This window comes from Somniosus microcephalus, chromosome 5 (genome assembly GCF_052327205.1).
Source record: "Somniosus microcephalus isolate GS21.2 chromosome 5, FLI_Smic_1.0, whole genome shotgun sequence".
Lineage (NCBI taxonomy): Eukaryota > Metazoa > Chordata > Chondrichthyes > Squaliformes > Somniosidae > Somniosus > Somniosus microcephalus.
The window spans coordinates 77,533,714-77,558,919 of NC_140991.1; the positions used below are offsets into that span (position 1 = coordinate 77,533,714).

Genomic DNA, 25,206 nt, shown 5'->3' on the forward strand with positions numbered 1-25,206 from the left:
CACTTGTGGCGATTAGCTCGTAGCCCATATTCCTTTAATCTGGTGAACACCTTCTCCAAGTTGACGAGGTGATCACTGTCATTTTCGTCCGTGACCAGGATGTCGTCCAAATAACACAGGGTCCCTGGAATCCCTTGCAGGACTTGATCCATCGCCCTTTGCCAAATAGCCGGAGCCGATGCTACCCCGACCACCAGCCGGTTGTATTGATAAAGACGTTTATGAGTGTTGATCGTGAGGTATTGTTTCGAGGCTTCTTCTACCTCCATTTGCAAGTACGCCTGGGCTAGATCAATTTTGGTGAAGCGTTTAGCTCCAGATGGTGAGGCGAAAATATCCTCAATTCGTGGAAGCGGATATTGTACCATGTGAAGGACTGGGTTCACTGTCACCTTAAAATCCCCACAGATGCGGACCTTTTTTTGGTTCCCCAGGCGTATTACTCAACGACCTCTTCATTACAGGAACGATGGGTGTTGCCCACTCGCTCCAGTCTACTTTGGACAGTACTCCTAAACGTTCCAACCCTTCCAGCTCTGCTTCGACGGCTGGTCTGATCGCATAAGGCACTGGTCTGGCCGTAAGAAACTTTGGGCTTGCATTTTCCTCTATTTTAATCATTGCTGTTATGCCTTTTAGTGTTCCGAGTCCCTCCTGGAACACTTCTTTTGCGTCAGTTAGCATTTTTGACAGTCGGCCAGGTGTGACGTCGTCATCCTTTTTGGCCTCAACCTTCAGTGCCTGTATGGAATGCCAATCTAATTGTATCTTTCGGATCCATTCACGTCCTAGTAGTGGTGGTCCTCCATCTGGCAATACATATAAGTCCATTTTAGGTATTTCCTGGCCTTTGTATATCACTTTCACCCTTATTTTTCCTTTGGGGTAGACTTTTTGCCCCGTGTACGTCTTCAAGACAATCTCTGTAGCTTTCAAGGGTATATGTGAAAATAGCCACTTGTAGTCCCTTTGGTTTATGACTGTTAGGGCTGATCCTGTGTCCAATTCCATTTTCACTTGGACTCCTGCTATCTTGAGCGTGACCCAGATAGTTTGGTGATCCTCCGTTTTGGTTACCTTATGTAGTTTCAGACAACCCAGCTCCTTGCTTCCGGGGTCTGTGTCACTTTTCTGTTCGTCTGAACTACTGTCCATCACCTTGTGTACCTTTTTGTACTTCTCCTGTGGAGATTTCTTGCTGTTGGTTTTCTTCCCTGACCTGCAGACTCTTGCTATGTGTCCTGCTTTTCCACACTGTCTGCACACTTGGTCCTTGAACCAACAATCCTTCTGGTCGTGTGTTGTTCTGCCGCAGCGATAACACTTCCCTGTTCCATAGGACATTTCATTGGTGCCATATTCTTGCGGTCTCCGTTGTATCTCTGCAGCGCCCCTTGCGGCTGCTTCGTGTGATACTGCCATACTGAAAGCCTTGTCCAGCGTAAGATCCTTTTCTGATAGAAGCCGTTTCTGGGTTCCTTCACTTTGAAGCCCACACACAAACTTGTCCCTTAACGTATCTGCTAGTCCCACTCCAAACTGGCAGTGTTTCGATAGCTTGCGCAGTTCCGTTAAGTACTCAGCATTGCTTTCGTCTTTGTGTTGGTTCCTTTTATGGAACTTAAATCGTTCTGCTATCAGCAGCGGTGTGGGGTTTAAGTGGTCCTTTAGGATTACTACTATGCTTTCGAAATTCTTATTCACGGGCTGCTCTGGGGTTATTAGGTTTCGCAGTAACCCATACATTTTTGCACCCATGGAATTTAACAAAACCAGTGCTTTCCTAGCATCTGGCACTTCATTCACCCTGCAGTACACCTCAATACGTTCCACATATGTCGCCCAATCTTTGACTTCATTGTCGAACGTAGAGATACTGCCACTCTTCGGCATCCCTGGGTGTGATTTAACTGTCTAAAATGGCGTCTCCCGCGCTTTCCCTTCTTCTCCGCTGGCACAAAATGGCGTCTCCCGCGCTTTCCTTTCTTCCCGCGCTCGCCCTTCTTCTCCGCTGCGGCTTCTAAAAATGGTGTCTCCCGCGCTCTTCCTTATTCTCCGCGGCTCAATGGTGTCTCCCGTGCTCTCCCTTCTTCTCCCCGTGGACACTGTTCAGCCCTTGAGCCCTGGCTGTGCTCTGCGCATTTTTTTTTCTGTGCGCCTTTCCCGTTTCCGCCGCTCGGTCCTGAACCCGGCTGCTGCTTTACCCTCTCTCTCTCTGTTTTGTTTTTCCTCGACGCCGCTCGGTTTTCAACCCCCGGCTGCGCCCTGTGCACTTCACCCTTTATCTTACCCCATTGACGCTGCTCGGCTTTTTCTCTGCCGTCGGTCGGCTCCAGCCGCCGCTGTCCGGGAAGAGTCTGCGCTGTACCTGTCGTCAGCCTGTTGCTGATCGTCATGGCTGGGGAACCAAGCCCGGCTCTCCACAGCCTCCCCTGCGATGTTCACTCTCTGCCGGACGACTGGGCGGTTGCTCGTGGTCAACGCCCGTGCTTCTGGCCTCGACTTTCTTCCACCGCCCTCCTGGAGCGAATCCTCGAAGGGAAATGAAGAGTTGCAGGTAGATTCGAATCAACACTCGTCGCCACTGTTAGATCCATGATTCTGAGAGTATGATGTTTTTCAATAACTACACGGATGCTGTAACTTAACAATCAACAGGTATTTACTGGAGTAGGGTAGTCTCAAGACTGGGGGTACAGAGGCATGCTCAAGGCTTATATACAGGTGTGGTCACTGCCAGTACTACAGTATACAGGAGCTGTAAAAGTAATTCTCTCTTAAAGGTACATACACTACACTGGGCCTGCGTAGAATTCCTCTCCGGGGCCTGGCCCAGAGGCCGGCGTGCTGTGCTGGCGTGTCCCAGGGGGCGTAGTTAGTGCGATGCGTCCCCTGGGATCACGTTAGCCATGGGCAGCCAATCGGAGGAGGGAAAAGCCCATTCATAAGATTGACAGAAAGACCTGTCAAAACATATGAATGCTGAGGGCCCAAAACAGTAGTTAACCTTCAAATAATTTTTATTTAAAAATCACAATTTTTAAATAAACTATAAATTACATTAAATAACTATTTTAAAAAATAATTTAAATTTTTGAAAAAAATAATTTTATAAAAGAACGGGGCTGAAAATAAACTTACCTTGCTTTAAAGTATTTAAAAATAATAAACCTGTGGAAAAAATGTTTTAATTTTAATTAATTGACCACTTACCTTTTAAAATGCAGTCCTTACGCCGTTACTCTTTTTAGAGTCCCAAGTCCTTGTTGGAACACCTCTTTCGCGTCAGTTAGAATTTTTGACAGTCGTCCAGGTGTGACATCATCATCCTTTTTATCAGTCACAGTTAGCGCCTGAATGGAATGCCAATCCAATTGTATTTTTCGGATCCATTCACGTCCCAGTAATGGTGGTCCTCCATCTGGTAGTATATATAGATACAGTTTCTGTGTTTCCTTGCCGTTGTATTCAACTGGCACCCTTATTTTTCCTCTGGGGTAGATTTTTGCCCCGTGTATGTCTTCAATACAATGGACGTGTCCTTCAAGGGTATGTGTGAGAATAGCCGCTCATAGTCTCGTCGATTCATGACAGTTAGGGCTGATCCTGTGTCCAATTCCATCTTTAATGGGGACCCTGCTATCATGAGGGTGACCCAAATGGTTCGGTGATCCTCCTTTGCGATCACGTTGTGTAACTTTAGACAACTTAGTCTCCTGCTCCCGGAGTCCTTATCACTCTCCTGATCTTCCGAACTACTGTCTGTCAATTTCTTTACTTTCTTGTACTTTTCCTTAGTAGTTCTTGTAGTGTTGGTTTTCTTTCCTGACCTGCAGACTCTTGCTATGTGTCCCATTTTCCCACATTGCCTGCATACTTTGTCCTTAACCCAGCAGTCCTTCTGGTCATGGGTTGTTCTGCTGCAGCGATAGCATTTTTCTGCTCCATACGCCATTTCGTTAGCGCTGTATTCTTGAGGTTTCTGTTGTATTTCCGCAGCTCCCCATGCTGCTGCTTCGTAGGATACTGCCACGCTGAAAGCCTGTTCTAGCATCAGGTCCTTTTCCGAAAGTAGTCGTTTCTGGGTTCCTTCACTCTGGAGCCCGCAGACAAACTTATCCCGTAAGGTGTCTGCCAGTCCTGCTCCGAACTGGCAGTGCTTCGATAACTTGCGTAGTTCCGTAAGATAGTCAGCATTGCTCTCATCTTTGTGCTGGTTTCTTTTATGGAACTTGAATCTTTCTGCTATCAGCAGCGGTGTAGGGTTTAGGTGTTCCTGTAAGATATTAACAATCTCTTCAAAACTTTTCTCCATTGGTTTAGCTGGGGTAATTAAATTCCGCAATAGGCCGTACGTTCTCGCGCCCATCAAATTTAATAATACCGACGCCTTCTTTCCATCGGCCACCTCATTTGCCTCGCAGTACACTTCAATTCTTTCCACATACATGGTCCAGTCTTCTACCTCGTTGTCGAAAGCAGTGATACTGCCACTCTTCAGCATCTTGAGTGATTTAAAATGGCGCCTCCCGCGCTTTTTCTTCTTCCCCAATGGAATAAAATGGCGCCTTCCGTGCTTTTCCTTCTTCCCCAATGGAATAAAATGGTGCCTCCTGCGCTTTTCCTTCTTCCCCTTGCTGCCATGCTGCTCTTAGCATTCTACAGGGTAATGGCGGTGACCCGCGGCTTTGGCGCGTATCACTTTTCCTTCCCCTCGTTCTATCCTCTCCACGCTGCCCGGTTTTTGAGCACCGACCACGCCCTGTGCGCTCCACCCTCTCTCTCTCTCTTCCTCCTGATGACGCTGCACGGCCCCTTTGCAGAGCCGCTCGATCGAGCCCGAGCCCGCCGCAGTCTGGAAGGGTCAGCGCACTACCTGCTACCAGCACGACTTGCTGGAACACCTCGACTGGGGAGCTGGCCCAGCTCTCCACAGCCTCCCCTGCAACTCTCCGATGGATCCCTGGGCGGTTGCCCGTGGTCGATGCCCGCCGTTCTGACTTCGACCTCCAAGAAGCTTCTCTTCAGGGAAAAGAACCCCGTGAGGTGATGCAGTACTGCAGGTGAGTTCAAACCTGCCCGTCGCCAGTGTAGTGTCCAGGTATCAATAATATTCGGACTGCAGGAGAACAATAAAACAGGTATTTACTGAACAGAGGGGATCTCAAGACTGAAATACAGAAGCCTGCTATGGCTTTATATACAGGGGTGGTCACTGCCGGTACTGCAGTATAGAATCAGTTCTTCTCTTAAAGGTACATACACAACAATTTTTACATTTCTAAAATCTAAAGACTTACCCTCACGGAAAAACCTGTAAAAAAAACGTAAGTTCAAAGCGCACGCGCAGACTCTCGCGCGCACGCGTTCGATCTCTGAACCCCTTCGTTCAGAGGATCTGAAGTGCCGGTTTCCCGCGCATGCGTAGTGCATGCAAGAAACCAGCACTTCCATCGGGTCCACGCATGAGTACCCCATGCGTACTCACGCGTTGGGACCCGAATTTCTGGGCCAATACATTTACAAACTCAGCCTCTGACCCAGTTGAACATTCCCAATTTATATTTTGTTGATTGAAGCCCCTCAGAAAAATAACCTTCCTGTCTGCACATAGCCTTTTTATACCTTCATAGAGCAAACTGTCTTATTCTAATCTGGCTGTCTGTAACATAACCCTAGAATTGTCTTTGCCCTTTTACATTATAGGTGTCCAACCATGTGCATCACAGTTACATTTGGCAAAAGGAAATGTCAGGCACAATGTTGTGTTTTATATGTAATATAAAATTGTGCCTTGAGATTATAGGCCAGAATTTTTTGGGGGGTCAGGGGACACGTTTGGTGGCGGGTCGGCTGGGAAAATGTTTTTTTTTTGACAGCGCGTAGGGAACCTGAGGTCAACCCGCCTTCACGCTAGTCTCCCGGATGTCGGGTCTGTCATTGCAGAACAGACCCGACACCAAGAGGCGGGGTAGGCAATTTATATCATTAGCTGGATTGTTAAGAGGAAATTAAGTCTTATTTTATCCTTACCTTTAGATTTTTAGAGTTCGCCAATGGCTTCCCCGCAATTCGGGGACCACGTCAGGAAAGGAGGTCGGGTGTTGGGTCAGCATGGGATGATTTCTAAACATGACAGCTGCAAATGGTCTATAAAAGCTCTCAATTGATAGGTCTTCACTTTGCAAGGTTAGAAGCTGTTGCTTACTACATTTGGAACACAGATTGAGCTTTATGCAGCTTGCAAGTGTTTGGAGCAAACTCATTATCCAGTGTCCTCATTGGAACAACCTCTGTTACCATTGACAGATAATTTCTGTCATCTCAACCTCACCTGCCATCTATTCCATCAGCATCGGTGCCCTTGAAAAAATCTCACCTTGGTCCTCAGATATGGCAACTGGGGTCCTATGATGTCAATAGCACCCCAATTGCCATTTTTGGTCAGAAGTGGACAGAGCCTGCGCCATGTACACTCCGACCAGTTCCCCAGGTAATGAAACCAAAGAGGCCCAACAAAGGTAAGTGTCAAATCACAAAGCTGGGCAGGTGTGTGTGCTGTGAAGACGATGCAGAGAAACTCCAGTATGATTTGGACAGGTTGGGTGATTGGGCAGATGCATGGCAGATGCAGTATAATGTTGATAAATGCAAGGTTATCCACTTTGGTAGCAAAAACTGGAAGGTTGATTATTATCTGAACGGCAATAGATTGGGAAAAGGGGAAGTGCAATGAGAACTGGGTGTCCTTGTGCACCAGTCGCTGAAGGTAAGCATGCAGGTGCAGCAGGCGATTAAGAAGGCGAATGGTATGTTGGCCTTCATAGTGAGAGGATTCGAGTACAGGAGCAAGGATGTCTTGCTGCAGTTGTACACGGCTTTGGTGAGACCACACCTTGAGTATTGTGTGCAGTTTTGGTCGCCTTATCTGAGGAAGGATGTTCTTGCCATGGAGGGAGTGCAGTGAAGATTCACCAGACTGATACCTGGGATGGCAGGAATGATGTATGAAGAGAGATTGGGTTGATTAGGCTTATATTCGCTAGAGTTTAGAAGAATGAGAGGGGATCTCAATGAAACTTATAAAATTCTAACAGGACTAGACAGACTAGATGCAGGAAGGCTGTTCCCGATGGCAGGGGAGTCCAGAACCATGGGTCACAGTCTAAGGATAAGGGGTAAGTCATTTAGGACTGAGATGAGGAGTAATTTCTTTACCCAGAGAGTGGTGAACCTGTGGAATTCTCTACCACAGAAGGCAGTTGAGGCCAATTCATTAAATATATTCAAGAAGGAGTTAGATATATTTCTTAAGGCTAAGGGGATCAAGGGATATGGGGAGAAAGCAGGGACAGGGTACTGAATTTGAATGATCGCATGGAATGGCAGAGCAGGCTCAAGGGGCCGAATGGCCTACTCCTGCTCCTATCTTCTATGTTTCTATGTTTCTCAGAACCCCACTACGATCAGCCCCAACACCAGCAGCAACAGGCATACCAGCAAAAACACCAAACTTCTCTGCAATCAGCTGGTGCTGCACAGGACACAGGGCATCAACACCCAACAACATTGCTGCCCGGGATGCCAGGGATGGCCTCACCATGGCCACATTTACTTCACTTGATGCTATACATCCTAGCTGCCACATGAATGCGCCAGGTTGGCACCACCCCACACCAGCACCATAAGGCATCCCTACAATGCCCAAGCCATTTCTTTCACACTCATCGCCATTGCAGGGGGTACCATTATGTCTCATCATTCACTGCAACTCACTAAGCCACTTCCAAAGGTAAACACAAATCTGTCCAAGAACGCAAAATGTTGAAAATAAAGATTTCAATGTTTGACAGCACATTAACAGAAACCTCACATGAACTTTGGCTAAAACACCCAAGTGCCTACCCTTGTGTGTTGTTAGTTGATATGATTGGACTAGGATGAGGGTGAGTGTGAGGGGTGTTTAGTGAGGTGGGGGAAGTGAAAATGTAGATAGAGGGGGATGGGTGGAGATGCAAGGTAAGTTGGTGTGAGTAAGGATGTGCAATAGTAGGGTAGGGAAGGCAGAGTGATAGGGATGTGATGGGTGACACAGCAGGATGAGGCTTTGCAGTAACGTTTCTGTTGTGTATGTACCTTTAAGGGAATAACTGGTCTCAGACTGCAGTACCGGCAGTGACCACCCCTGTATAAAAGGCCCTAGCAGGCTTCTGTAGTTTCAGTTTCCAGGTTGTCTCCATTCAGTAAAGACTTGTTATAATCAACTCCTGCAGTCCATGTCTCAATTATACACGGACATAATACTGGCGACAAGCAGATACGAACTTACCTACAATCTGCACCACCTCATGGGGATCCATCCCTGAAGTGAAGTTATCAGAGGTCGAGGCCAGAAGGAAGAAAGAAACAGTAGAAACGGGCGTCGACCGTGGGCATCCGCCTCTGAGTCAGCGGAGTTGAAGATTTACAGGAGAGGCTGTCGAGAGCGGGGCTTGGTTATCCTGTCGATGGTGCTTCAGCTAATCGGGCTGGTGGCAGGTAGTACACTGATCCTTCCTGGGCTGCGGCGGTCTAGAGTTCGAGCGGGTGGCTTGCAACGGGGCCGAGCAGCTTTGTCGGGAAGAGGAGAGAGAGAGAGGGTGGAGCACACTGGGCGCGGCCGGTGCTACGAAGCCGGGCAGCGTACAGACCCGAGAAGAGGGAGGCAAGAGTCCCACAGGGTTGTTCCGACGACAGGGAAATAAAAAAAAAAAATTAAAATTAAACGCGCAAAAAGCCGCGAGGAGCTGCAGTTTGCCACGGAAACCACAGAGAGCGGCATTAGCAGCAGCGCGGGGGGAAGTGCGCGAAGACCATAGGGCGTCGCCATCAAGGCATAAAATGCCAACAACAGCGCTAGCAACAGCGGAGAAGCCAAAAGCGCGGGAGGCACCATTTTGTTAAATCGGGGAAGAAGGCAAAGCGCGGGAGGCGCCATCTTAGATTTTCAAGATGCCAAAGACTGGCGATATCACTGCCTTCGATAATGCAATGGAAGACTGGACCACGTATGTGGAAAGAGTCGAGGTATATTGCGAGGCAAACGAAATAGCCGATGAGAAAAAGGCATCGGTATTGCTAAATTTAATGGGCGCAAGAACGTATGGCCTATTGCGGGACCTGATTACTCCAGCCAAACCGAAGGCGAAGCGTTTTAACGAAATTGTTGCTATCCTACAGGAACACCTAAATCCTACACCGCTGCTGATAGCAGAAAGATTTAAATTCCACAGGAGAAATCAGCATAAAAATGAGAGCAATGCTGATTACCTTACGGAACTACGCAAGCTATCAAAGCACTGCCAGTTCGGAGCAGGACTGGCAGATACCTTACGGGACAAATTTGTCTGTGGACTCCTGAGTGAAGGAACCCAGAAGAGGTTACTCTCAGAGAAAGAGCTGACGCTAGATAAGGCTTTCAGCGTGGCAGTATCGTACGAAGCAGCAGCAAGGGGAGCTGCGGAAATAAAACAAAAGCCACAGGAATACGGCACCCACGAAATGACACGGGGATTTGCAAAATGTTATCGCTGCGGCAGAACAAACCATGACCAGAAGGACTCAAACTTCACAACGTAATCGCAAAAGAGGATCACCGAACCATTTGGGTCACCCTCACGATAGCAGGGTCCCAAGTCAAAATGGAATTGGATACAGGATCAGCTCTAACCATCATGAATCGATGAGACTATGAGCGGCTATTCTCACACATACCCTTGAGAGAGACATTCATTGTCTTGAGGACGTATACGGGGCAAAAAGTATACCCCAGAGGAAAAATAAGGGTGCCTGTCGAATACAACGGCAAGAAAATACGGAAATTGTATCTCTACATTCTGCAAGATGGTGGACCACCGTTATTGGGACGTGAATGGATCAGAAAGATAAGTTTAGACTGGCACTCCATTCAGGCACTGACGGTGGCTGGTAAAAAGGATGACGACGTCACTCCTGGTTGATTGTCAACAATCTTAGCTGACGCCAAAGAGATATTTCAACAAGAACTGGGCACTCTTAAAGGCGTAACCGCCTCGATAAAAATAGAGCAGAATGCAATTCCCAAGTTTTTCAAAGCAAGACTGGTACCACATGCAATTCGCCCAGCCGTCGAGGCAGAGCTGGAGAATCTGGAGAATGCAGGCGTGTTATCTAAGGTAGACTGGAGCGAGTGGGTGACACCCATCGTCCCTGTCATGAAGAAAACGTTAAACAATAAGTCTGAGGAGCCAAGGAAGGTTCGCATCTGTGGGGACTTCAAGGTGACGGTGAACCCAGTCCTTCACACAGTACAATATCCTCTTCCAAGGATAGAAGATATCTTCGCCTCACTATCTGAAGGGAAGCGTTTTACAAAAATTGACCTAGCACAAGCATATTTGCAGATGGAGGTTGAAGAATCCTCTGGGAAGTATCTCACGATAAACACTCACAAAGGTCTTTACCAGTATAATCGACTGGTATTCGGAGTAGCATCAGCTCCGGTGATATGGCAAAGAGCAATGGAACAAGTCCTGCAAGGGATTCCGGGGACTCAGTGTTACTTGGACGACATCCTAGTGACAGGTGAAGATGACAGTGAACACCTTGCCAACCTAGAGCAGGTGTTCACTAGACTACGTGAACATGGGCTACGAGCCAATCGCCCCAAGTGCGAGTTTTTTAAGAAACAGATATCGTATTGTGGCCACGTGATTGATGAAGAGGGGTTGCATAAGTCCCCTGACAAAATTGAAGCGGCAGTTAAGGCTCCAGCGCCTGAAAATGTGTCGCAACTGAGGTCATTCCTCGGATTGGTGAATTGCTACCATACGTTTTTGCCGAATTTGTCCACAATTCTGCACCCACTGAACGCCCTACTACGAACGGGAGTAGCATGGAAATGGAGCGATGAATGTAAGCGGGCCTTTCAGAAGAGTAAGGACCTAATCACTTCAAGAGAAGTATTGGCTCACTACAACCCATCACTACCGATAAGACTGGCGTGTGATGCGTCTCCCTACGGCATTAGGGCGGTACTGTCACATAAATTCCTTGATGGTTCAGAGAGGCCGATAGCTTTTGCGTCACGCTCGTTAACTTCAGCCGAGCGTAACTACGCCCAGATTGACAGAGAGGCCCTCAGCCTGGTGTGGGGGGTGAAGAAGTTCAATCACTGCCTGCACGGTCAGAAATTTACTCTACTAACTGATCATCAACCTCTCGTCTCCATTTTCAACCCTCAGAAGGGCGTACCGATAATGACGGCACAACGGCTACAGAGGTGGTCCCTTTTCCTAGGGGCACACCAATATGACATTGAGTACAAAGGAACTAAACAGCATGGGAATGCTGATGGATTGTCGCGCCTACCGTTGCCGACGGTGGAAGAAGAACTGGCAGTGGATCCAGTGGAGTTATTCCACTCGACTATAGTCGAATGTCTCCCGGTGACGAATGCAAAGATAAAAAAGGAAACACGAAATGACCCGACACTCTCCTGGGTCTATGATTTAACGGTGAAGGGATGGCCAGCACATGGCGAACCACTGCTGCCAGCATTCTCGCTGAGAAGAGAACAGCTGTCAGTGTGCAGAGGAACCTTGATGTGTGGATCCAGAGTAGTAATTCCACCCAAATTGAAGGATAGAGTGCTCAATGAGCTTCATGAGGGTCATCTGGGAGGGGTAAAAATGAAGAACTTAGCCAGAGCGTTTGTGTGGTGGCCGGGAATCGATAGAGAAATCGAAGAGATGACCAAGAGCTGTACAGGATGCCAGAAGGTCCAAAACGCCCCACCACAAGCCCCTCTACATCCATGGGAGTGGCCCTCATCTCCATGGCAAAGGGTGCACATTGATTTTGCTGGTCCCTTTATGGACTCGATGTTTTTAATTACGGTGGATGCACATTCAAAGTGGCCAGAGGTAATAAAAATGTCCTCAACCACCACAGAAAAAACTATCACAGTCTTACGAACCATATTCACCAGGAATGGGCTGCCTGAACAGATTTGCTCTGACAATGGACCACAGTTTGTGTCTGAAGTGTTCCGGATGTTCTTAAAGAACAATGGTGTTAAGCATTACACATCCGCCCCATATCATCCAGCCACTAATGGATTGGCCAAGAGGTTTGTTCAAACATTCAAGAAGGCTATCAAGGCAATGTGTAATGAAGATATACCCCTACAACAAAAGGTAGATAACTTCTTGTTTGCCTACCGGAATGCGACACATGCGGTTACCAACCAAACTCCAGCCATGATGTTCTTCAATCGAAGACTACGATGCCGCTTGGATTTGGTTAAGCCAAACGTCAGAAGAGATGTGGCGAACAGGCAGTTTCAGAATATGAATGAAAGGCCGACCAGGAATTTTAAGATAGGTCAACCAGTTTTGGCCCGGGACTACCGCACAGAGAAATGGCAGCCAGGAACGATCTGTACATGGCAAGGACCTCTAATGTATACCGTGGACGTTGGAGTGAGCATTGTAAGATGCCATGCTGACCAGATTCTAGAGTCACTGGAAAACGTCAACTCCACACCACGATCTGATACACCTGGCGATGAAACCGAAGTACCAATGGCATCTACCGTAGAATCGGTGATATTGGAAGCAGATGAACCAAACAACGACATTGATCCCGACTCAACCTTGCCAGAAGAACCTGATACCCCAAAGAGGCGTTATCCAGACAGAATCAGGAAGCCTCCTCAAAGACTGAACTTATAATTGCTTAACTTCAACCAATGTATCTAGCAACCATAATTGTAATTGTAATTAGTTATTATTTAGTTGTTAAATGAATGTTATGTACTGTTTATCTAAAAGAGGAGGAATTGTTGTGTATGTACCTTTAAGGGAATAACTGGTCTCAGACTGCAGTACCGGCAGTGACCACCCCTGTATAAAAGGCCCTAGCAGGCTTCTGTAGTTTCAGTTTCCAGGTTGTCTCCATTCAGTAAAGACTTGTTATAATCAACTCCTGCAGTCCGTGTCTCAATTATACACGGACATAATAGTTTTGTGATCTACTGAAATCATTGAAAGGTTTGCGCCACTGCAGCCTGGTCCTCCTGATGATATCCCTGCTTGTGTCCTCCTGTGCAATGTACAACCAGGCTGCGTGATCTCCTGGGGCGGTCTCTTTCGCTTAGGGGAAGGGAAGAGAACCTCCCTGCATGGAGTGACCCCCTCCATAAGCATATGGAGGGAGTCATGGGTGAGCCTGGGTGCAGCCGTGCACCTCTGTGCAGTGCTTGTCAGTGTTTGCAGCACCTCAATGCTATAGAAAACTGACAGCACAAATGTCAAAATCAATTTGCGCATGGTCCCTTTAAGGAAACTGGCTGATGATGATTCATCAAGTGACGTCATCAGACCGCTTCCTTCAATTGGCCGGCAAACGCGCTGGGCCGGCTTAACAAGCCCAATCAGCATAAAAATCTTTTCACAGAGCAGGATGGAGCCAGCAGCAGGGTCGCACCCTGCCACCGACCTGGGCTGCCCCGGACCCGCCTCCGTAGGTGAAACCATGGCCTAGGTTTTATTATTTGAAGAATGTAAACTCGTTATATTTCCTGCAATAGCAAAATACTGCGAATGCTGGAAATCTGAAATAACAACAGAAAACGCTGGAAAAACTCAGCAGGCCCGGCAGCATCCGAGGAGAGAGAAACAGAGTTAACGTTTCAGGTTGACGACCTTTCGTCAGAACTGGAAACAAGAAGGAAAAGGAACAGATTTTAAAGCAAGTTTAGGGGCTGGGAAATGGGGGAGGGGATGAAAGAACAACGGGGAAGGTCTGTGATAGGATGGAAGGCAGGAGAAGAAAAGAGGCATTAAGAGATATTCAAGGCAAGAGGAGATGGTAATGGGACAGGTAAAGAAAAAAAGGATGGCTCTAGATGGAGTGTGAATTGCACTGGCAGAATGAAGGACAGCTGCCATGTGGGAAGGGGAAAAAAAGCAAGCACAAACAAAAAGTGTGGATAAAAAATATATATGTGTCAGGGGCCGAAGTTATGATCTGAAATTGTTGAACTTTATGTTGAGTCCAGAGGGCTGTAAAGTGCCTAATCGAAAGATGAGGTGTTGTTCCTCGAGCTTATGCTGAGCTTCCGTGGAACAATGCAAGAGGCCGAGGACGGTGAGGTCTGAGTGGGAATGGAGCGGTGAATTAAAGTGACAGGCGATTGGAAGCTCGGGGTCCCCCTTATGGACTGAACAGAGGTGCTCCGCAAAGCGGTCACACAATCTACATTTGGTCTCCCCAATGTAGAGGAGACCACATCGTGAGCAGCGAATACAGTATACTAGATTGCAAGAAGTACAAGTATCAAATCAAATCAAATCAAATCAAATCAACTTTTATTGTCATTGTTAGTGCACAAGTGCAGTACAACGAAATGTAGGCTTGCGGCTCCCGAGAGTGTACAATTTGGATTTGGACACTTAAACATTTCAACATACATTTGTACATATATATTAGCATAAATATGACCATAATAAAGTGCATCGGCAGATGTGCAGGCTTTAGTGTTTATTTGTGGAGTTCAGTAGGATGACAGCCCTGGGAAAGAAGCTGTTCCTAAATCTGGTCATGCGGGTGCGAATGCATCTGTAGCGTCTTCCAGATGGTAGGAGGGCGAACAGACTGTGGCTGGGGTGGGTAGGGTCTTTGATGATGGACCGTGCCCTCCGTAGGCAGCGTTTCTGATATATGTGTTCTATGGTCGGTAGCCGGGTGCCGGTAATGCGTTGGGCAGTTTTGACTACCCGCTGCAGGGCTTTCCGATCATGGGAGCTACAGCTGCCGTACAATACCGTGATACAGTTTGTCAGGATGCTCTCTATAGTGCAGCGGTAGAAGTTAGGGAGGATCGGGGGTGACAGATTACATCCCTTCAGCCTCCTCAAGAAATATAGGCGCTGCTGGGCCTTCTTCACCAGAGAGGAGGTGTTGAGGGACCAGGAGAGGTCTTCCGTGATGTGGACTCCGAGGAACTTAAAGCTGGCCACCCTTTCCACCTCCGCCCCATTGATGTGGATGGGGGTGCGACTTCCGCCTTTGGACTTCCTGAAGTCCACGATTATTTCCTTTGTTTTCTTGGTGTTAAGGGCCAGGTTGTTGTCGGCGCACCACTTCACGAGATGCTGGACCTCCTCCCTGTAGGCTGACTCATCGTTGTTGGTGATCTGGCCTACTACCGTGGTGTCATCTGCAAACTTGATGATGGTGTTGGAACCATTAACAGCCACACAGTCGTGGGTGAAGAGGGAGTAGAGGAGGGGGCTCAGCACACATCCTTGTGGGGCCCCCGTGTTCAGGGTCGGGGGGGGAGGTGTGGTTACCTAATTTGACAGACTGGGGTCTGTTTGTTAGGAAGTCCAGGGTCCAGTTGCAGAGGGAAGTGTTCAGGCCAAGAGTTTGGAGTTTGGTGGCCAGCTTGTTGGGGACGATAGTGTTGAATGCTGAGCTGTAGTCTATAAACAACATTCTGATGTAGGTCTCCTTACCATCTAGGTGATTCAGTGCCGAGTGTAGAGCAGTTGTGATTGCATCCTCCGTTGATCTGTTTGCCCGATAGGCAAACTGGTGTTGGTCAAGGGAGGCAGGAACACTGGCTTTGATGTGGGCTAAGACCAGTCTCTCGAAACACTTCATTATGATGGGTGTGAGTGCGACAGGTCGATAGTCGTTCAGACACGTCACAGCCGCTTGTTTAGGCACAGGAATGATGGTGGCGGTCTTGAAGCATGTAGGGACTACTGCCTGGGCCAATGACAGGTTGAAAATGGCGGTGAAGACATCAGCCAGCTGATCAGCACATTCCTTGAGTACCCGTCCAGGGATGCTATCCGGTCCAGTAGCCTTTCGTGTGTTCACTCTGCGTAGAGCGCCCCTTACGTCGGAGGTCGACAGAGTGAGCACCTGGTCTTCCAGGGGTGGCAAGGCTTTGGTAGCCGGCTCCTTGTTGTCCCTGTCGAAGCGAGCGTAGAAGTTGTTAAGCTCCTCCGGAAGGGAGGCGTCGCTGACCGGGGGACTGGTGTTTTTGCCCTTGTAGTCAGTGATGGACTGGATGCCTTGCCACATGCGCCGGGGGTCCGAGTTGTTGCGGAAGTGATCCTCTATCCGCAGTGTCTGTTTCCATTTGGCAGTCCTGATACCCTTTTTTAGGTTGGTCCTAGCTGCTCTGTAAGCCGCCGCATCGCCAGATTTAAATGCTGCGTCGCGTGCTTTCAACAGTGAGCGGACCTCTCCGTTCATCCAGGGTTTCTGGTTGGGGTATGACCTGATATTTTTGTAAATCACTGTTTCACCTGGAAGGGGTGTTTGGAGCCCTGGACAGTGGGAAGCAGGGAGGTATAAGGGCATGTGTTGCATCTCCTGCGCTTGCACGGGAAGGTGCCGGGAGAAGGAGAAGGGGTGCTGGGGGTAATAGAGGAGTGGACTAGGGTGTCGCGGAGGGAGCGGTCCCTACGGAATGCTGAAAGGGGAGGTGAGGGGAAGATGCGTTTGGTGGTGGGATCACACTGGAGGTGGTGGAAATGGCAGAGGATGATCCATTGAATGTGGAGGCGGGTGGGGTGAAAGATGAGGACACGTGGGACTCTATCGTCGTTCCGGGAGGGAGGGGCAGGGGTGAGGGCAGAAGTACGGGAGATAGAACGGACACGGTCGAGGGCCGTGTCAACCACAGTAGAGGGGAATCCCCAGTTGAGGAAAAAGGAAGACATGTTGGAAGCACTGGTGTGGAAGGTGGCATCATCAGAGCAGATGCGGCGGAGACGGGGAAACTGTGAGAATGGAATAGAGTCCTTACAGGAGGTGGGGTGAGAGGAAGTGTAGTCCAGGTAGCTGTGGGAGTCAGTGGGCTTGTAGTGAATGTTTGTTAATAACCTATCCCCAGAAATGGAGACAGAGAAGTCGAGGAAGGGAAGGGAAGGGTCGGAGATGGACCATGTGAAGGTGAGGGAAGGGTGGAAATTGGAAGCAAAGTGAATGAAATTGTCTAGTTCAGGGCGAGAGTAGGAAATGGCACCGATACAGTCATCAATGTACTGGAAAAAGAGGTGAGGGAGGGAACCCGAGTAGGACTAGAACAAAGAGTGTTCCACATATCCCACAAAAAGGCAGGCATAGCTAGGACCCATGCGGGTACCCATAGCAACACCTTTGATTTGGAGGAAATAAGTGGAGTCAAAGGAGAAGTTATTCAATGTGAGAACAAGATCAGCCAGGCGGAGGAGGGTGGTGGTGGATGGGGACTGGTTGGGCCTCTGTTCAAGGAAGAAGTGGAGTGCCCTCAGGCCATCCTGGTGGGGGACGGAGGTGTACAGGGATTGTACGTCCATGGTGAAAAGGAGGCAGTTGGGGCCAGGGAACTGGAAACTGTTAAAGTGGCGGAGGGCGTCAGAAGAGTCACGGATATAGGTGGGAAGAGACTGGACAAGGGGAGAAAAAATAGAGTCGAGATAGGAAGAGATAAATTCCGTGGGGCAAGAAATGGCTGAAATGATGGGTCTACCAGGGCACTCCTGTTTGTGGATCTTTTTGGAAGGAGGTAGAAGCGGGCTGTGCGGGGTTGGGGAACTATGAGGTTGGCGGCCGTGGGGGGAAGATCTCCAGAGGAGATGAGGTCAGTGACAGTCTTTGAAATGGTGGCTTGATGTTCGGTGGTGGGGTCATGGTCCAGGTGGAGGTAGGAGGAGGTGGCGGAGAGTTGACGCTCCGCTTCCGTTAGGTAGAGGTCGGTTCGCCAAACAACAACAGCACTACCCTTGTCAACAGATTTAATGGCAATGTCGGGGTTCGATCTGAGAAAATAGAGTGCTGTAAGTTCAGAGGGAGGTAGGTTGGAGTGAGTGAGGGCAGCAGAGAAATGGAGACGGCCGATGTCACAGCGGCAGTTTGCAATGAAACGATCTAGAGAGGTTAAGAGGCCAGAGGGAGGGGTCCAGGTAGAATGAGAATTCTGAAAGCGGGAGAAAGGGTCAGCCGTGCGGGGGGAAGACTCCTGGCCAAAGAAGTGGGCACGGAGACGAAGGCACTGGAAAAAGAGCTCAGCATCGTGCCGAGCTCGAAATTCATTGAGGTGGGGGCATAAAGGGATGACGCTCAGGCCTTTGCTGAGGACTGATCGTTTGGAGTCAGAGAGAGGAAGGTCAGAGGGGATAGTGAAAACGTGGCAGGGGTTGAGATTGGGAGAAGGAGGGTCAGAGGAAAGTGAAGGGGAAGAAGGTTCCGGAGGGGCATTGGTGTTCAAGAGTTGATGAAGCTTGCGATCCTTGACATCGGAAAGGGAGAAAAAAAGTTTTTTGCTGAAGCGTCGGATGAGTTGAAGGATGAAATGGAACTGTGGACCCGGACAGCTTTGGGATAGAGTGCGTTGGTGCTGCTGAAGAGAGAGGTTGAGTGTGTTCATGTGGCGCCGCATGGCGCTGAGCGTGGATCTCAAGATGCGGCGAGAGCAGTAGTTCGAGGAACGACGATGGCACTGTGGCGGGCCTTTTCAATGTTAAAGGTTTTAACTGCTTTTTTAAAGAAAGAAGGACTTCCATTTATATAGTGTCTTTGTGGTGATTATTCTTGTTTTGTAAGAAGTATTGTGATTGGTTGTCTGTTTCCTGCCTTGAGATGTATGCTGTAAACTCATTGGTAGTTGATGTCATGTGATTTGTGGTGGCCATCTTAAATTCAGTTCTCTACAGCCTTGGTTGGGACTGGGTGTTGAAGATGTGCTGCTGGGTTTTTAAGGTTAATAAAGCCTAGATTTAGAAAGGCAAATCTACTCTTTATTTCAATGTATTAACCTTTTGTTAGAATGGTGCGATATCTTCAACCGGAACGATTTAATGTTGACCCTAATTCTGCAGGAGTGGATGATAAATGGAAACACTGGTATCGTACATTTAAAAACTTTTTGGGTGTGTTGGATCAAGAGTCTCTAAATAAGTTGAATATACTGATCAACTACATTGCTCCGGATGTGTATAAGTATATCTTGGACTGTGAAACTTACGAATTGGCTATTGCTACATTGGAAAAGATTTTTGTTAAACCAAAGAATGAGGTATTTGCACGTCATCTTCTATCTGCCCGTAGGCAGCAGGTGGGAGAATCTTTGGATGCTTATTTACAAGCACTTCGGCGCCTTGGTGCTAACTGTAATTATAAGGCTGTGTCAGCAGAAGAATATAAGGAAGAATCGGTACGGGATGCTTTTATTAATGGTTTACTGTCTAGATCAATTCGTCAGCGGTTATTAGAAAATAAGACTTTGGATCTCAAGAGTGCTTTTGAGCAAGCCTCTACATTGGATTTGGCTCAGAGAAGTTCGGATTCTTACACTCTTTTTAATCGGCCTGCGACTGTGGTTTCGGTAGTTCCGGATGAAAAGGAATTATGTGGACTTAATAGGAGTGGTTTACCAGATTCTGAAACAGTTTCTACTTCGGCTGCTGTTGCCTCTAGGATTCAGAAGTGTTATTTTTGTGGGAACGCCCGGCACCCTCGTCTGAAGTGTCCTGCTCGGGAGGCTGTGTGTAGTAAATGCGGCAAGAGAGGTCATTATGCACGTGTTTGTAAATCAATTGCCTCCTCTGCGACTATTCAGCCTTTAGATAGGGCGTTTATTTCATCAGTTTCTGCTGCCTTTGCTCATGGCCTAAATAAAGCTATAGTTATGGCCCAAGTTAATGGGTTAGAAGTGAAGGCCCTTATAGATACGGGCAGTACCGAGAGTTTTATAAGTCTTCAGTTTGTGAAGGAGAAGCGTTTGAAAATTTCGCCTGTTACTTATCAGGTGTGTATGGCTCAGACGACTCTCACCTCACAAGTAGCTGGTTGTTGCCTTGTGAAATTAATTCTTCTAGGTAATACGTATACTGATATACGCCTATCTGTTTTGCCTAATCTCTGTGCGGATATTTTGATTGGTCATGATGTGCTTCAATTACACGAGTCTCTCAGTCTTTCTTTTGGAGGAACTAAGCCACCTTTATCTATTTGTGGATTAACTTCTTTATCCATTTCTCCATCATCACTTTTTTCCAATTTGATGCCGGATTGTAAGCCAATTGCTACCAAGTCAAGAAGGTATAGCAGTCAGGATAAAGAATTTATTAATTCTGAAGTTCAACGTCTTTTATTGGAAGGAATCATTGAACCTAGTTGTTCGCCCTGGCGGGCACAAGTAGTTGTCACCACTAACGAGAGACATAAGAAACGAATGGTGATAGACTACTCTCAAACTATTAATAGGTATACTCAATTAGATGCGTACCCTTTGCCTAAGATTGATGAGCTTATCAACAAAGTATCTCAGTATAAGGTTTTTAGCACTATTGACCTAAAGAGTGCTTATCATCAGATTCCTATTGTTAAGAGGGATCAACCATATACGGCCTTTGAGGCTGGCGGAAAGCTGTATCAGTTTTGCCAAGTACCATTTGGTGTTACTAATGGTGTTGCCTGTTTTCAACGGGCAATGGATGCTTTTATAAGTGATAACTCTCTCTCTGACACCTTTTCATATTTAGATGACATTACGGTGTGTGGCAAATCAAGGGTGGAGCATGATTCTAATTTAGAAAGATTCCTTCAAGCTGCGGAAAAAGTTGGTTTAACTTTCAATAAAGAGAAGTGTATCTTTTCGACCACTGAGGTAAATCTACTGGGGTATATTATCTCGGGAAACAAGATTAATCCAGATCCAGAACGCCTGCGACCATTGATTGATTTACCTTGTCCTACTAATTCTAAGGCTTTGCAACGAGCTGTTGGACTGTTTTCTTATTATTCTAATTGGATTGCAAACTTTTCGCAGAAGATCCGGCCCCTTATTCGGGTTACGACATATCCTCTATCATGGGAGGCCAGGACGTGTTTTGATAATTTCAAAAAGGATATCCTTGGAGCAGTTGTGCATTCTATTGATGAGCAGGTTCCCTTTGTGATTGAGACGGACGCTTCCGATTTTGCAATTGGGGCTACTCTGAACCAAAATGGAAGACCTGTGGCCTTTTTCTCACGTACTTTGAACAATAGTGAGAAAAGACACTCCTCAATAGAGAAAGAGGCGTATGCAATAGTAGAAGCACTGCGTAAATGGAGACATTATTTATCGGGGCGACATTTTACGTTGGTAACTGACCAAAAATCTGTGTCCTTTATGTTTGATGTCAAACATTTTGGAAAGATCAAGAATGATAAAATAATGAGGTGGAGGATTGAGTTGGCATGCTACCATTTTGATATAGTTTACCGTCCGGGGAAGGATAATGTTGCTGCTGATGCGCTGTCGAGGGCTTATTGTTCTGTGATTCACGGAGATACGCTTATTAATCTTCATAATGCTTTGTGCCATCCTGGTGTTACGAGGATGATACACTTCGTACGCAGTAAGAATTTGCCCTTTTCAGTTGAAGACGTCAAGCGGATGACTTCGTCATGTTCTATCTGTGCTCGGTGTAAACCGAATTTCTTTAAGCCTCAACGAGCTCATCTTTATAAAGGCTACTTCTCCTTTTGAACGTTTGAGCGTTGATTTTAAGGGGCCTCTTCCTTCAACGACTCAGAATCGATATATATTTACTGTTGTGGATGAGTTTTCAAGGTTCCCTTTTGCTTTTCCTTGTGCAGACGTATCAGCTGCTACAGTTATCAAGTGTCTGACTCAACTTTTTGTCATCTTTGGGATGCCTGCGTATATCCATTCGGATCAGGGAAGTTCTTTTATGTCTTCCCAGTTGAAGGAATACCTCCAGAGTCGGGGAATCTCTACTAGTAGAACTACCCCGTATAATCCCCAGGGTAATGGACAGTGCGAACGATATAATGGGGTGATCTGGAAGGCAGTTATGTTGGCTTTGACATCCCGGAACCTTAAGAATACACAGTGGGAAATGGTATTGCCTGATGCCCTGCATTCCATTCGATCATTGCTTTCAACGGCTACTAATGTGACCCCCCATGAAAGGCTCTTTAACTATCCGCGGAGATCTACTACGGGATATTCGGTACCTTCATGGCTTACTATGCAGGGACCTGTGCTGCTTCGACGCCATGTTAGATTGTCAAAATATGATCCTTTAGTGGAGGAGGTGGAGCTGTTGGAGGCAAATTCCCAATATGCTCATATTCGATTCCAAGATGGGAAAGAAAGTACTGTTTCAATTAAAGACTTGGCTCCTTGTGGTGGCCAGCCCTCTTCTGAGGATATTAACAATAGTCATGATTCAGATAATGTGGATGTCGTCACAGATACTACGAATATTTCCAATCCTATTGCAGATAATTATAATTCTATTAGTCAGCCCTCGATGGATGTTCATGACCGTCCCAGTTTACCTCCTGATGGGATTTCTAATCCGGAAACCGTTGATAATCGGGATATGGATAGCCTTCCTGCAGAAGATACTTCCGTGTCTCCTGGTGTGGGAGGGCAAGGAATTTCACCAAGGTTAAGAAGGTCGACACGAACAAGATATCCGGTCGACCGATTGAAAATGGACTTTTAAAATAATTTGATAGTAATGTTTTAAAATTGTTGAAATATTATATTTGTATTGTTTTAGTTATAAATAATTAATTGTAAATTGTAAAGGCTACCTAGGTTGGAGTATGTTTTAAAAGGAGAGGTGAATGTGGTGATTATTCTTGTTTTGTAAGAAGTATTGTGATTGGTTGTCTGTTTCCTGCCTTGAGATGTATGTTGTAAACTCATTGGTAGTTGATGTCATGTGATTTGTGGTGGCCATCTTAAATTCAGTTCTCTACAGCCTTGGTTGGGACTGGGTGTTGAAGATGTGCTGCTAGGTTTTTAAGGTTAATAAAGCCTAGATTTAGAAAGGCAAATCTACTCTTTATTTCAGCCTTTCACTACCTCAGGACACCCCAAACACTTTACAACAACAACTTGTATTTATATAGCGCCTTTAACGTAGTAAAACGTCCCAAGGTGCAGCACAGGAGTATTGAAAGACAAAAAAAACAGCCAATGAAGTAGTTTTGAAGTGTAGTCATTGTTGTGATGTAGGAAAAGCAGCAGGCAATTTGCACACAGCAAGCTCCCATAAACAGCAATGTGATAATAACAAGATTTAGTTTTAGTAATGTTGATTGAAGGATAAATATTGGCCAACTCACCAGGGGCAACACCCCTACTCTTCTTTGATATAGTGCTATGGTATCTTTCACATCCACCTGAGAGAGCAGACAGAGCCTTTGCTTAACATCTCATCTGAAACATAGGAACACAGGAACAGGAGTAGACGATTCAGCCCCTCGCGTCTGTTATGCCATTTGATGAGATCATGGCTGATCTGTGATCTAACTCCATATACCTGCCTTTGGCCCATATCCCTTAATATCTTTGGTTAACAAAAAACTATCAATCTCCGATTTAAGATTAACAATTGATCTAGCATCAATTGCTGTTTGCGGAAGAGAGTTCCAAACTTTTACCACCCTTTGTATGTAGAAGTCACAGAAATCATAGAATCACAGAAACCCCACAGTGCAGATAGAGGCCATTTCGGCCCATCGAGCCTGCACCGACACATATCCCACCCAATCCCCGTAACCCCTACACCAACGCATATTCCCATTTAATCCCCCTAACACTAAGGGTCAATTTATCATAGCCAATCAACCTAACCAGCACATCTTTGGACTGTGGGAGGAAACCGGAGCACCCGGAGGAAACCCACGCAAACATGGTGAGAATGTGCAAACTCCACACAGACAGTCGCCCGAGGCCGGATTCGAACCCGGGTCCCTGGCACTGTGAGGCAACAGTGCTAACCACTATGCACCGTCCTAATTTCACTCCTGAACAGTCTGGCTCTAATTTTTAGCCTATGCCCTCTAGCCCTGGAATCCCCAACCAGCGGAAATAGTTTCTCTCTATCTACCCTATCTGTTCCCCTTAACATGCTGAAAACTTCTATCAGATCACCCCTTAACCTTCTAAATTCGAAGGAATAAAACACTAATTTGTGTAATCTCTCCTTGTAACTTAACCCTTGAAGTCCGGGTATCATTCTGGTAAACCTACGCTGCACTCCCTCCAAGGCCAATATATCCTTCCTAAGGTGTGGTGCCAAGAACTGCTCACAGTACTCCAGGTGTGGTCTAACCAGGGCTTTGTATAGCTGGAGCATAACTTCTACCCCCTTGTACTCTAGTCCTCTAGATATAAAGGCCAGTATTCCGTTAGCCTTTTTAATGATTTTCTGTACCTGTTCATGATATTTTAATGTTCTATGTACCTGAACCCCCAAGTCTGTTTGGACATCCACTGCTTTTAGTTTTTTACCATTTAGAATGTACCCTGTTCTATCCTTTTTGGTCCATAGTGGATGACCTTGCATTTCCTTACATTGAAATCCATTAGCCACAGTTTTGCCCTTTCATTTAATCTATCAATATCCCTTTGTAATTTTATGCTTTCATCTACACGGCCTACAATGCCGCCTATCATTGTGTCATTGGCAAATTTGGATATATGACTTTCTATGCCATCATCTAATCATTAATAAATATTGTGAATAGTTGAGTCCTCAACACAGATCCCTGCGGGACACCTCCAGTCACATCCTGCCAATTTGAGTCTAGTCACATCCTGCTATTATCCCTAATCTCTGTCTCCTGCCGCTCAGCCAACTTCCTAACCAGGTCAATAATTTGCCTTCAACTCCGTGGGCTTCTACCTTAGATAACAGTCTCTTATGTGGGACTTTATCAAATGCCTTCTGGAAGTCCATATAAATAACATCCATAGACATTTCCCTGTCCACTACTTTAGTCACCTCTTCAAAAAATTCAATCAGGTTTGTCAGGCATGACCTACCTTTCATAACTCCATGCTGGCTCTCTCTGATCAACTGAAAATTTTCACAGTGTTCAGTCACCCTATCCTTAATTATAGACTAGCAATTTCCTCACAACAGATGTTAGGCTAACTGGTCTATAATCCCTTGGTTTCCCTCTCTCGCCATTCTTAAAAAGCGGAGTGACATGCAGAATTTTCCAATCAAAAGAGACGGTTCCTGAATCTAGAAAACTTTGGAAGATTATAGTTAAGGCATCTGCAATGTACTCACCTACTTCCTTTAAAACCCTGGGATGGAAACCACCTGGCCCATAGTATTTGTCACTCTTTAGTGCCATTATTTTCTT

General features: G+C 46.7%; 1 pseudogene; it reads right to left on the reverse strand.

The window, feature by feature from the left end:
- Positions 1-5,104: 5,104 nt before the first annotated feature.
- LOC147117129 (uncharacterized) lies at positions 5,105-18,279 on the reverse strand (annotated as a pseudogene).
- Positions 18,280-25,206: the final 6,927 nt, after the last annotated feature.